This window comes from Pelophylax lessonae, assembly GCF_965119305.1.
Source record: "Pelophylax lessonae genome assembly, chromosome: 10".
Taxonomy (NCBI): Eukaryota; Metazoa; Chordata; class Amphibia; order Anura; family Ranidae; genus Pelophylax; species Pelophylax lessonae.
Window position 1 is genome coordinate 51,374,107 of NC_138777.1, and position 14,089 is coordinate 51,388,195.

At 44.0% G+C, this 14,089-nt stretch overlaps 1 protein-coding gene across 1 annotated transcript in view; it reads right to left on the bottom strand.

The window, feature by feature from the left end:
- The window catches only part of SPON1 (spondin 1), a 547,762-nt gene that overhangs the window by 231,927 nt on the left and 301,746 nt on the right, over window positions 1-14,089 (bottom strand). The gene's annotated exons all lie outside the window — the stretch shown is intronic.

The window sequence follows — 14,089 nt, forward strand, 5'->3', positions numbered from 1 at the left end:
AAAACTACTGACCAAACAGAACTTTTCCTGATACATCCAGGAGTTCCTATTGCGGGTCCCTCATCCACCACCCCTGGGGTATCCAGCCAAGAAAAAGGTGTCCAAGAAGGGCATCCTGAGTCATCACCTTTGTCGACTTTTAGCTCAGAACTGTGTGCTGTTCTTGGGGAGATTGTGGCAAAATGTAGTAGGGACTCCTCAAGCTATTTGATGACTGGATATAGGAAGCTCCGGACATTCTCTGGGAAACAGCCTGTGCCTTCAGCAGAAGATGGGTTCGAAGAGTGGTTAGATACCGCCACTCAGGCTTTGGAGGAATGGGAGGTACCAGAACAGCACAAGAAGCAGAGAATCACAGAGAGTTTAAGGGGACCTGCATTAGAGGCTGTACGTAATCTAAAGCTTAGCAAGAAGAACTGCACTGCACAGGATTATTTGGACATTCTGCAAGATGTGTTTGGTCGGACGGAGAACGCGGCTGAACTTCTCTACCAGTTGGACCACTGTTATCAAGAAGAGGGGGAGAAGTTGTCCGAATTCATTAAACGTCTGGATAGGATTATCCACCAGATTCTGTTAAAGAAAGGAATAGACCCCCGGAAAATAGATGAGACTCGTGCACGACAGGTTCTGAAAGGGGCTCAACCTTTAGATCCCATTGCCATACTGTTACGAACTCGTCGAGATGGCGGCATTCTAGAATACCCCGACCTGATTCGAATGGTCAGAGAGGAAGAGGTCATGTTGGACAACAAGAAGAAAAGTCGGCAGTTTGACTCAACTGCCCGGGTTGGAGTGATAAGTGTGGAAGAGGGTGACTCTCAAGTTGAACTCCTAAAGACCCAAGTGTCTCAGTTGATAGAAATGGTGTCCATCCTGACTGGTCAGGTATCCACTCTACCCAAGGGGAGTATATCGGAGAGGCCAGATGAACCTGTTAGTCTCAGCACAGATCCAGAGCCACGGCCTGCAAGATTGTTAACTTGTTTCAACTGCGGGGGAGTTGGGCATGTTAGAAGGGTATGTCCCAGCTCAGGAAAGGTTGCCACGAAAGCTCGCGAGCCAGCGGGAAACTTCAGAGGACACCGGTGAAGGAGTCAACCGGGTGTCTGCCAGTTTTAAGGGACTCCAGGAGTGGTGCAGGATCAGGGAAACCGAGTCAGGGGGTTAGACCCCAATATAACACCCCCAGTTCTAGACTCCGGGTTACTGAGGGAAGGAGAGTCAATGCACACCGGGTTCAGCGGGGGCCCAGATCAAGGAAGAAAAAGGAGAAGAGGGCCAGGGTACAGAGAACTGAATCAGACAACCAGGCTACATCAAGAGAATTCCCAACTAACTTGGTCGGGCCCTCCCCAGTGGTCTCGGTTCAGGTGGAAGGAATTTACACAAGAGCCCTCCTTGACACAGGGGCCCAGGTGACTCTTTTGTATAGAGACTTCTATGATAAATATCTTACCCATCTACCTTTGCAGAAGTTGGAAGATCTGGAGATATGGGGTATTGGGACCCAAAGTTTTCCCTATGACGGGTATCTGCCAATCAAGTTGACCTTTGATCCATCAGTGGCTGGTGAAGCGGAAACCTTCGACACCTTAGCGGTGGTCTGTCCTCGTCCACCAGGGGCCAACAAAAGCTCTCTCATCGTAGGAACAAACACTGACCTGGTAAGGCGCCTTCTGATACAACTGGTCCAGGGACAAGATGCTCAGGCGCCAAGGATCCATCCCATGCTACGGCAGGCCTACCAACGATTAGTGTTGGAGCAAGAGACCCCCGCAGAAGGAGTTGGACGACTCTGGAAGCTGGATAGAGCAGAAAAGGTCTTACAGCCAGGAGAGGTGGCCTGTTTTAAGGCTTCTGTTAAACTCACATGGCAACAGCCGGGTCCCTTCATTATCTTTGAATCAGGTCAAAAGGAGAGACAGAGAGGGATAGAAGTGATCCCTGAGGTGATCCCTTTGAAGGTGTTACAGGAAAACCGTGGAAGGGTTTTAGTGAGTGTCAGAAACACCTCTATTACACCAGTGAAGGTACCGGCCAGAGTGCTCCTGGGCCAAGTCAACCCGGCTACCCCAGTTGCCCCCATTGATTTCAAAGAAAAGGAACAGGGTGAAGCGGTTATAGAGGAGCTTTGCTCTGGAAACGCTGCCCTCCCGCCGGAATGGGTGAAGAGGGCCAAGGCACAACTTGCTCGATGGAGGGAAATATTCTCTAAGGACGAGTTTGACGTGGGATGTCCCAGGAGCGCCACTCATAAGATCCGCCTGAGTGAGGACAAGCCTTTCAGGGAGAGAGTCCGGCGAGTCCCCTTAGGTGACTTAGAAGATCTACGTCAACAGCTGGCAGAGCTCAAAAAGATCGGGATTATCCGAGAATCCAGGAGCCCGTATGCTTCCCCGATAGTGGTAGTCCGGAAGAAAAATGGATCTTTGAGGCTTTGTATCGACTACCGAACGCTGAACAGAAGAACCATCCCAGACCAGTATACCACTCCTCGAATCGAAGATGCCCTACAGAGTCTGTCAGGGGCGAAGTGGTTCAGTGTGATGGACTTAAAGAGTGGGTATTATCAGATCCCCATGCACCCTGAAGATCGGGAGAAAACAGCCTTCATCACCCCTGTGGGGTTCTTTGAGTTCAATCGCATGCCTCAGGGGTTGTCCGGGGCCCCTGCTACCTTCCAAAGGCTGATGGAGAGGACCGTTGGAGATATGAATTTGATAGAGGTACTGGTATACTTGGATGATGTTATCGTGTTTGGCAGAACTTTGGAAGAACATGAGGAGAGGTTGGAAAAGGTCTTGAAGAGGCTACATGAAGAAGGTCTGAAACTTTCTCCTGAGAAGTGCCAATTCTATCAGTCCTCGGTCCATTACCTGGGCCATATCGTGTCTGAAGAAGGGGTGGCCACTGACCCGGACAAGCTGGATGCTGTTGCTTCCTGGCCGAGACCCACAAATGTGACCGAACTCCGGTCATTCTTGGGCTTTTGCTCCTATTACAGGAGGTTTGTGGAGGGGTTCGCCCAGATTGCCCGACCCCTAAATGAGCTCCTGAAGAATGAAGAAGATGATGTCCCTGAGTTGGTAAAGCCGGCGAAGTCCACCATGGGCCCCCGGAAGGCTAAGGAATCCATCCAGGATCAGTGGACCCCGGAATGCGAAGGGGCCTTTGTCCAGCTGAAGGAAACCCTAACCACTGCCCCTGTGTTGGCCTATGCGGACCCCACAAAACCATATGAACTGCATGTTGATGCCAGCCGAGATGGGCTGGGGGGGGTACTTTATCAGGAGCATGAGGGTCATCTGCGACCTGTTGCCTATGTGAGCAGAAGCCTACTGCCTGCTGAAAGGAATTATCCTACTCACAAACTTGAATTCTTGGCCTTGAAGTGGGCAGTGGTTGACAAATTGAAAGACTACCTGTACGGAGCTGAATTCATTGTCAAGACAGATAATAATCCCCTCACCTATCTGTTGACTACGGCCAAGCTGGATGCAACAGGACATCGATGGTTGGCTGCCCTCTCTAGCTTCAATTTTGGCCTGAAGTATCGGCCAGGAATCGGAAATAGGGATGCAGATGCCCTATCCAGAAGGTTGCATGTTCCACAGGAACCTGCGGAAGAATGGACTCATTTGGCTCCAGAAGGGGTGCGTGCCCTATATCAGGGAACTGAATTTCGATCCCGAGGAGGGTCAAGAGCAGAAGAGATTGGGGTTTCGGCTATCGGAGTACCCAAATGCTACTGCCAGGTGACCCAGGTTGAAGGGGAGGGTTTGCCCCGGCTGTCCAAAAGGGACTTGCGGAAGGAGCAGTTGGAAGACCCTTTGGGAAAACTTCTTTTGGAAGCCTTGGAGATCCAGAGCCCTGAGTTGCTTCTAACTGACTCCCCTCAGGGGGCCCGTCTGTTACATAGAGAGTGGACCCGGTTACAGATCAGAGAAGGAGTGGCCTACCGGAGAGGTCCATCTGAAGATCTGGAGGAGAAGTGGCAACTGTTCTTACCAGCTAAATACAGAGAGGGAGTTCTGGCCGCTCTTCATGATAATCATGGCCATCTGGGGCCCGAAAGAACCTTTCAGCTTGTCAGGGACAGGTTCTACTGGCCTTGTATGAGGGCCGAAGTTGAAGGATACTGTCATTCTTGTGTCCGGTGTATACAGAGGAAGACTGTGCCACGTCAAGCAGCCCCAATGGGCCATCTACAAAGTCAGGGACCCATGGAGCTGGTGTGCATTGATTTCCTTTGCTTAGAGCCTGATCTGAGTGGCCAGGGGAATGTCCTTGTGGTAACAGACCATTTTACCAGATATGCTCAAGCATTCCCAACAAGGGATCAGAAGGCCTCAACGGTAGCCAAAGTTCTTGTAGAGAAGTTCTTTGTACATTATGGGTTACCACAACGCCTCCATTCTGATCAGGGAAGGGACTTTGAAAGCAGACTGATCAAGAGACTGTTAGATATGTTAGGCATTCAAAAGACTAGAACCACTCCCTACCATCCACAGGGGGATGCCCAGCCTGAACGATTTAACAGGACTCTTTTGGATATGTTGGGGACTTTGAGCTCAGAGAAGAAACAGCATTGGGGCAAGCACGTAGCTGCCATTGTGCATGCCTACAACAGCACTGTCAGTGATGCTACTGGATATTCCCCTTATCGGCTGATGTTTGGAAGGGAGGCTCGGTTGCCAGTGGATTTGGCCTTTGGCATTTCGCCTGATCATACCTCTTCAGCATCGCATAGAGGATATGTGGACCGACTGCGGAAGAGTCTGAAAGCGGCCTATGACAAGGCTCAGGCCACATCTGATCAACGTGGACTGCGGAATAAAAAAAATTTCGACCTAAAAGTTCGGATCCATGACCTGCAACCAGGGGACAGGGTTTTGTTGAGAAACTTGGGTGTCCCGGGAAAACACAAGTTGGCAGACCGCTGGAAGTCCCAACCTTATGTTATCTGCAAGCAACTGCCAAACCTTCCTGTGTACCAAATTCGGCCTGAAGGAAGTGTGGGTCCATTGAAGGCTTGGCATCGGAACCATTTGCTGCCTCTCTCTGAAGCGGTTCGTATGCCCCCTGTGGAAGACTTGTCAGAGGCCCCTTCGACTTCTCGCCGGTCCAGACCAGTTACCAGATCTCAGACGACGCTCCCAGATGAGGGAGAGGGAAGTTCTCCATCTGAAGATTTGGAAGATGAAGAGGAGGTACCCGACTGGTTGTGGTCATCTCAGTTGCCAGAACCCACACCTGCCTCCCTGTCTTCATCTGACTTGGCTGATAGAGGAGCCCTTCGGGCAGAAGCCCCTGAATTCATACCCTTTCATATGCTTCCAGAAGAAGCAGCTGAGGATGAAGATCCTGAGGAGGAGGTTGCACCCTTCTCTGAAGAAGAACTGACCTCTCTTGAACCATCAGGTTCCTCTGTGTTGGAACATGAGGAGGGGGACATTGAAGAATCCTCAGAAGTGCCTGATCCTAGCACCTCTGAGAGCTTGCCTCCACGGGAACAGAGGGAAAGGAGAGTCATTCACCCACCTAAGAGACTGACCTATGATCAATTGGGTGAATGTTCGGAAGAAGCTGTTTTTACCTCCAAAAGATCTCCTGACCAGCCTAGTTCCTCCACTGTAGATTTGGTGGGGGACAACCCTAGCTCACCCCCAGGCACAACTGTACAAGCCACCCAAGTTTTGGGGGGTCTGTGAGAGATCATGAGAACAAAGTATTGAAGTAGAAAACGTTTGCATTTAAGTTTGTACATAAGGATATTGGGTTTGGCCATTATAATAAGCACAGTTTTTGATGTTCACAATTTGGTTTACTTTGTGAGTTAATGTTTGCGCACATTTTGTTGCTCTGACCTCACTATATGTTTTTTTCTCTTTTTCACCTTTTGATGTTTTTTTTTCAACACAAACTTTAAGATGTAAGTGTTTAAGAAATTGCAAAGGCACATGTGCTTTTTAAAGGAGCACTATATAAAAGCACTAGAAATCAGCACTATATTAACACTGTAGAAATCACTTATTTGTTTATTAATTGCACTTTATCGTTTTACTGTTGCACTGCTATTAGAATACAAAATTGGATGTATTCAGATTGACTTATTTCAGCAAAATGTTAATGTTTTTGTTGTATAATGCCAACCTATGCACTAGGGTACATACTGTTGACCTCTTTGGGGACCAAAGTTTCTCAAGTGGGGGGAGTGTGTAGCGGGGTTAAACATGCCTAAAGACACTGTTTGATATGTGGGAAGGAACTAGGCTCCCTCTAGTGGTAGCTGCATGGAATTTCCCGGGCTGTGACTTCCTTTTCACAAGATGAAGAAACTACATCTCCCAGGCTGCTTTGCAAGATCCAGGAACTAGGCTCCCTCTAGTGGTAGCTGCATGGAATTTCCCGGGCTGTGACTTCCTTTTCACAAGATGAAGAAACTACATCTCCCAGGCTGCTTTGCAAGATCCAGGGTGCACGGCTGCACCGCACGGCACTATGGGGGAGGTTATTTAAAGGAAGAGAGAAGCGCGCGAAGGGGGGGCCTTTCTGCGCTGGACTCTGAGGAACCAGCGAGCGAGAGTGAAGGACTGACACTGGATATTGGGCCAGAGCCTTTTAGCCTGGAGGGACGACGTGGAACCGTCCCATCTCAAGCACGAGGCACATTCCTGGAGGTCATACTGCTGTTTGCCGAGACCGGAAGTCATCCGCCAGAAGGACCCCGCGCGGCTGGCATATAGCCAAAGGACTGAGACCGCAGTGGAAGCGCGCGAAGGAGAAACTTCTGTTGGTGAGAGGGCACATGCCCAATAACTGACTTTATCTGCTGAAGAGACAGTTTTATCTACAGATAGCGGTAGCGCAGCAGGAGGTGATAAAACCCCGGGGTTTATCACCATACTCTCTCAGGAGACTCATAGACAAACAATAAGGTCTGTAAAGGAGTCGCCAGAGGCTTATCTCTCTCGCAGAAGTTATTGCTCAGTTACGCAGACACCCTGCGGTGACAACTAACAGCTCGTTGTTTTCTCTCTCTTGATCTTTATTCCTAATCTGGATTACAAATGAGCTCTATTCAATAACCTTGCTAGCGAAGATCAACAAGAAAGAAGAGAACTCTGGGGGAGGGACTCAGATAGGCCCACCTACCTGGTACTGTGTCTAGCCTTAATGCAGGAGGAGTGTGGGGGTATTCTTTTACCTTTTTAAAGCTGTTTTAAATAACCTTTTATGGACTTGTATTGTATTGTATTGTATCTCCCCTATTCAATTTGATATATAGTAAACTAAGTTTGGTTAATTACAATCTTGTGCGTTGTTCCATTGTGTCACCCAGAAGGACTACTATTCAAGAAGGTAACAAGGTATTGTTGCATAGTGAAGTATTGTATTCCAACCTGTGTATCTATTTGATAGTCCAGTCCTATTCTGGGTCAGTTGTGCCTGAGGAGGGATCGAGCCAATTTGATTGGGTTGTTAGGCAGGGTGTAGACCCAATAATATAATCAGCAGCTCCTGCGGGGGTGGTGCTACAGGTATTTGGCCAGTTCATACTGAAAGGCACTTTTTACACTATTTTTATATTTACTGATCTATAAACTTTTTTAATCAGGAAAGGACATTTTGAATTCAATAAAACCGAGCTCCAGGCAGATATAAAAGGCACAAATTAATGCAGCTCTATATTCATTAATTGAACTTCATGTACCGTCCTAGTGGATAGGGCATCTTTGATGAAAAGTTCCAGTTTATAGAAGATGTAATTATTAGGGAACTCTTGTTAACACATTAGATGTAACAACTATAGGCCTTAATGGATCCAAAAAAGAGATCAACATCAGAGTAAAATAATACAAGAATGAACAGTGAAGAGGGTAGAAACAGAAGTGACTTAAATGAGTGTGGGAACAAAAATGGCAATAAAAGGTGAAGGGAAAACCTTAATAGAGTGTTATAAACAATGAAAATTAGAGAAACAAAAAATATTTTTTCAGGAACCATATTCTGAAAATAATGTACTATTAAATAAAGAAGTGTCTTACATTGATCATAAAAAGAAGTTGTCTTCATTTCTTTATCCCAGTGCAATATACCTTTTCAACTGGGTCAGTAGGTTAACCCAATGGTTTTCAAATGCTACATGGGTGTTAATGTTGCAGAAGTAGAGGAGAGCTGACATAGAGATTTCTCAGGCTGGATTTATTATGATGATTACCAATATAAGTATTTATTTCATTTGGTGCACCTTAAAGGTTATACAAATATTCCCAGGTGTGCTGCATATTTACTCTTTCGATGAGTAACTGTAAGTTACAACTAAAGGCAGCAATAACATTTAAAATGTTACTGCAGAAGGTTTCATTTTTCAGCTGACCGGGAAGGAGATTGGTTAACATTATGTCTTTTTCTAGCTTGGTGACAAGTTGAAGATAGTGGTAGTGTATTTATTTTGGGGTAAGGGTGGTATATGTGCAAAGCATGGCTATTTTTTGGAAAGTCTCTGGATATAATTCTCAACTTGAAAAATAGTTCCTCACCTTCCTGGAAAGTCAAAAAAATTGCCTTTTTATTATATGAGAAAATTAAATGAAATGAGAGAGTCATTTAGAACTAATGTTTAATTGTTTGAGATGATAAAGTAGGAGAATGAAAAATCTCTGCTGTTTATTAGTTGTGGTGGAGATAGCCACACAAATTTGCACAGGATGACAGTTCTTTGCTGTAAAAATGGGGTGAAACCTTTTAATGGGTTATGGCACATAAGTATGTTATGGTCTGGTAAACGTGGCCCAATTCAAGTCGATATTTTGAAATATTCTTTCAATTGAATAAATCGAAATTTCAATTGAAATAAATATTTCAATGTTCTTTAAAATAATTGAAATTTCAATTTCAATTGAAATAAATATTTCAATGTTCTTTAGAAAGGATTTGTCCTCTTTTTCTATATTTGTGATCAATTCAGGTCATCCATGTATGCAAAAGTCTGACCTGCACAATCTATTTTCCAAATCATCAATTTGTACCATCAGTTCTAGCGCTGATCAAGTCAAGTTTAGATTTAATAATTTCTGTACAGGCACCTATTTTCTGAATATAAACTTTGATATTAGTAGTGATTAGTTTAGTAGCTTTAGTGGGACCCTCTTTTAACAACTTGAATATTTCTAAAAAAGGAATGTTGCCCTCTTGTAAAAAAAAAGTAGGTTCTGAAGATAATTGAAGGCTGTCCATAGAGGAGGAGTATTAAGCCTGCAATATATTCTATATATTATCTCAGAGTGAGACAATGGATGTGGGCGAGCCCTTAGGGAAATATAAAAAATCAAACAATAAAGAAACCAATTATGGGCTCAAGACCAAACCATCACTTATCCCAAAAATCTAGACCAATGCATCATAAAAACATGTAACACAAACAATTATAAAATCAATCATAGAATGAAGTATGACTTTTTCTATGCTTCATGAGTGGTTCTGGTAAAATATATCTCTATATAACATGCAGATCATCGGTATAACCATTTACAGTTAAAGTCCTAAGCTCTCCACTAGACCGCGTTGTATGTGAAAATAGTCTTATGGACTGTACTGTAGATGCTGCCAGTTCATAATCTCTGTGTGAGGGAGGTTGGAGCATATAGTTTCAGTCTCAAGTTTGGAGTCCTCCTCTAGATCACGCTGTGTAAAAGGTTTTATTGACTTTTCAACAATTGCTTCTTTTTATGCCTGTACAGGACTTTGTACCGAGCCACATATGTTCTGGTCGCGTATCTTGTTGCACAGAAGTTGGAATACACATTTGGATATGCAACAGATATAACACACTATTGAAGGGAACTCTTGGATCCATATATACTATATTTTCAAAAGTATTGGGACACCTGCCTTTACACGCTCATGAACTTTAATGGCATTCTAGTCTTAGTCCGTAGGGTTCAATATTGAGTTGGCCCACCCTTTCCAGCTATAACAGCTATAACTCTTCTGGGAAGACTGTCCACAAGGTTTAAAAGTGTGTCTATGGGAATGTTTGACCATTCTTCCAGAAGCGCATTTGTGAGATCAGGCTTGGCCCATCGTCTACGCTCTAATTCATCCCAAAGGTGTTTAATCGGGTTGAGGTCAGGACTCTGTGCAGGCCAGTTGGATTCCTCTACCCAAAACTCGCTTAAATACAGAGTGAAAATCTGGGGTGAGCCTCCATTGTTTTTCAAAATCCATCTGAGTGTGCCCCTTACTTTATTTATCTTCATCAGAATGTCCCCTCACATTACCTGTCCTCGTTAGAGGGCCTTTACGTCATCTGTACCCACCTCTGCCATTACATCATCAAGAGTTTTGTAATGGACAGGGCAATTACTATTGATTCACAAGAGGACAGGTATTGATTAAACAAAGTAAAGATCTTTAATGAGACACCGGCAGCAAGAAAAACAATCTGACAGTTGTTCTAATCCTTCCCTACCCCGTAGAATGTAAAAGAGATTTAAAAACATTTTGAGCTAAATAAAGAGTTTAAAATGCATGTAAAACCTAACTGAATGATATTTAGTTTACTAAAGTCCTATATCAAACAATTGTGTGGTTTTTAAAGGATAAGTCCAGGGAAAACCTGAATAACGCTGAACCTGCTCTGTGCCACATTTGTAACCTAATCTATCCAACCCTGTAAAGCAAAAATCACTGTACTTACCTATTCTGCAGCCGATCTGGTCTGGTCCCCAGCGGCAGAAGCTCTGTGCAGGAGAGGACCAATACTGGTTGTGAAATGGCTGGGAAGAGACATCACCCATAGACTTACTAGGGGGCTTCTGTTGTCAGATGCCTCTACTGCACCCACCTCCATGCTAAAGCCGCCGCTGACAGCTGATGCTGGGATTGGGCTGGATCGGCTGCAGAATAGGTAAGTACAGTAATTTTTGCTTTACAGGGCTAGATTGATTAGGTTCAGAATGTGGCACAGGCAGGTTTAGCATTAGTTAGGTTTTGCCAGGACTGCTACTTTAAATACGCTTATCATTTTTCATCGCTGTTGCATCTTAGCACTAAGAGTTTCCTGCACTTCATGTTTTAATACACTTGCTCTTGTGTCAGCTGCCCATCATTCCTCTGGACTGCCTTCCTGATAGTGACAACTATCTCTAGACACTAGTCTATAGATTCCAGCGCTGACTTGCAATAGTATTTTTTTTTTTATAATTCCTGGAGTAGGACTTTTACTTAAGTAGAAAAATGTAGCTGCACTCTGTAAAGCTGAAGATTTGTCACCAGCGTACCAAGGATTCTCCAAACAAATCCAAAGCTTTATTCAGTGGTCACAACATATTGACAAAGGCAATGTTTCGGAGCCATGCAGGGGTCATTCATCATTCAAGTAACGCCACTTGCCTGATGCAGGGGTCCTGCGTGGCTCCAAAATGTTGCTTTTGTTAATATGTTGTGCCCATTGAATAATGCTTTGGATCTGCTTGGAGAATTCTTAGTGTGCTGGTGACATATCTTCAGTTTAAAATGTCTATGGTTTTCAGCGAATGGTTGCTGCAGCACCGCATCCACTGACACCTAACTGCTAATTTTAAGAACTTGTGCGTTGGGAATATTTTGATTATACCTGTTACACTCTGAAAGTGCATTTGCTCCAGAGCTTAGTAAATGAAGTGAAGCTTCACTTTACAATGAATCCCCAATCACATTCCCCTCATTTACTAAGCTCTGAAGCAACTGCACTTGCAAAGTGCACAGTCTATTTGTCTTTACTAAATCAACTCCTATGTGTCAGGAGAGATTGTGACTGTTGCCACAGTTCTCAACCAATTAACTCTTCGGAAAAGCTCCAATTCTCAGGCTTTCCAAAGTTCTGGTTTTCCAAAGATTTGGTTCATTACAATTGGGTATGGTGACATGGATTGAGGCAAGGATCGATGGATCAGAGATGGGCCTTGTCCCAATATCTTTTTGGAATAAATCAATGTTGTGTTATGTGAGAAGACATTTATCTGTTGGATACCTTAACTCTGAATTTTACGTTATAAAATGAAATCAATAGCCATCGTTTCTTTTATGAGTATTGAACCTAAAAGTGTGAATTCCTGGTCCTTCTCTGGAGATAGGAAAGAAAAATCAATGTCTGAAATATGCTTTCTCATTTAAAATAAAGTTGGCTACATCTTAAAATTGCAATATACTCAAGATTAAAAAAAAAATACTGTTCAATTTTATCCCATATGGCTGAATTTGCAAGGCAAGTAGAATAGTTTTGCATGTAAAAATGAAAAATTTAGTATTCATAAATGTCTGACCAGCATTCCTATGACCTGTCTAAGTTCCCTCTAGACATCATTTTTAAGAGTTTTACAGATTTTATTCTCATTATCCACAAAGGAACGCTGGCTCAGCAGAGCCAACATAAGGTATTATATTGCTATCGCCTCCATGTGACATAATTAGAATTAACGGTACCTGTTCTCCATGTTTTATTGTGCTGTGAGCTGCATCAGTGAGGCTCATTTATTAAAGAAAAAAAAATAATTGGAGTTGATGTCTATACCAGCCAATCAGATGATTTCTTGTGTGCTCCTGGCTGCTACATAGACATTGCAGCTGTAATTTTTCATTGCACAGAACCAACACTGTCCCCAGCATGTTTATTTTTCCATAAAGATCTTTAATATCTGTCAAATACAATACAAATTAATTGAGCTTTAAGCTGAACTCCGGACTGAAAAAATTGCTAAAATACACAGACAAATTGTTTTACCTGCCAAGGGAATTGTAATTGTGTTCATCCAGGTATTGTAATCAAAGCATCCCTGCTGTTTGAATAGCCAGATTGGTGACCTCACTTTTCAGAACTGGAGTTATGCAATACAGCTTGGTCACAAACCTACCCCCAAGCCCATGATTGGAATGAGAATCAGCTGATTGATGAGGTCTTTGCTTTCTACTCTTGTAAGTATGTTGACTAACAACTAACAGCATACCTCAAAACTTTTTGAGATGGAAATGAAGGACACCTATTAGAAAAAAAGTATGTAGGCATAGGACACACCCCCATGCTTTTTTTTTTTTTAAAGTTCTTTATTTATGATCACCCAAGAATATGCACAACGCAATTCACAACTTCAAAAATAGGGCACGGTATGTAATTTGAAAGGTATAGAAAGACTAGTTTGTAAAGGAAATGTAAGGTGTACAACATGTTGTAGATGTGAGGGAAGGCCTCTACCTACTTCATCGGAAAAAGCAAGAACATTAATAGATCTGAAACTGCAGAAGCCCTGAGTGTTTGTTTTTTATTGTCATGAGAAGCAAGGTATAGCAGTAGTGGGGAATAAGGGAGGGGGGAGAAAGGAAAAAAAAAGTGTGTGGGTAAGGAGAGGGCAGGGGCAGGAGAGGAGTAGGTGAACCACCTTACCCTGGGGGGGGGGGGTGTCCAACTGGCTGAGTGTGGGGTCCCTGGCCAGGGCAATGGGATCCCCCACCAGACATGGCTTCCCTTCTGAGAAAATGTAAAAGTTCTAATGAAACCAGGTTTTGCTATAGGTCTTATGTCTATTTTGGGCCAAGAGGACCAAGTCCTTCATGTGGTTTATTTCCTCTAGGTTAGGGTTTTTCTATCTCAGGAGGATACAGGCCTTTGCAGAGCTTATTTTCTCTAGGTTACGGTCTTTTTATTTCAGGATAATACAGGCCTTTGCGGCGCTTATTTCGACTATGTTATGGTCTTTCCATTTCAGGAGGATACAGGCCTTTGCAGCAAAAGTAGCGGGATGCCTGCCCATACACGCACATGAACTTCAATGGCATTCCAGTTTTAGTCTGTAGGGCTCAGTATTGAGTTGGCCCACCCTTTGCAGTTATAGCAGCTTCAACTCTTCTGGGAAGACTGTCCACAAGGTTTAGGAGTGTGTCTATGAGAATGTTTGACCATTCTTCCAGAAGAGCATTTGTGAGGTCAGGCACTGATGTTGACGAGAAAGCCTGGCTCACAGTCGCCGCTCTAATTAATCCTAAAGGTGGTCTATTGGATTGAAGTCAGGACTTTCCAAGAAGAGTTGAAGCTGTTATAGCTGCAAAG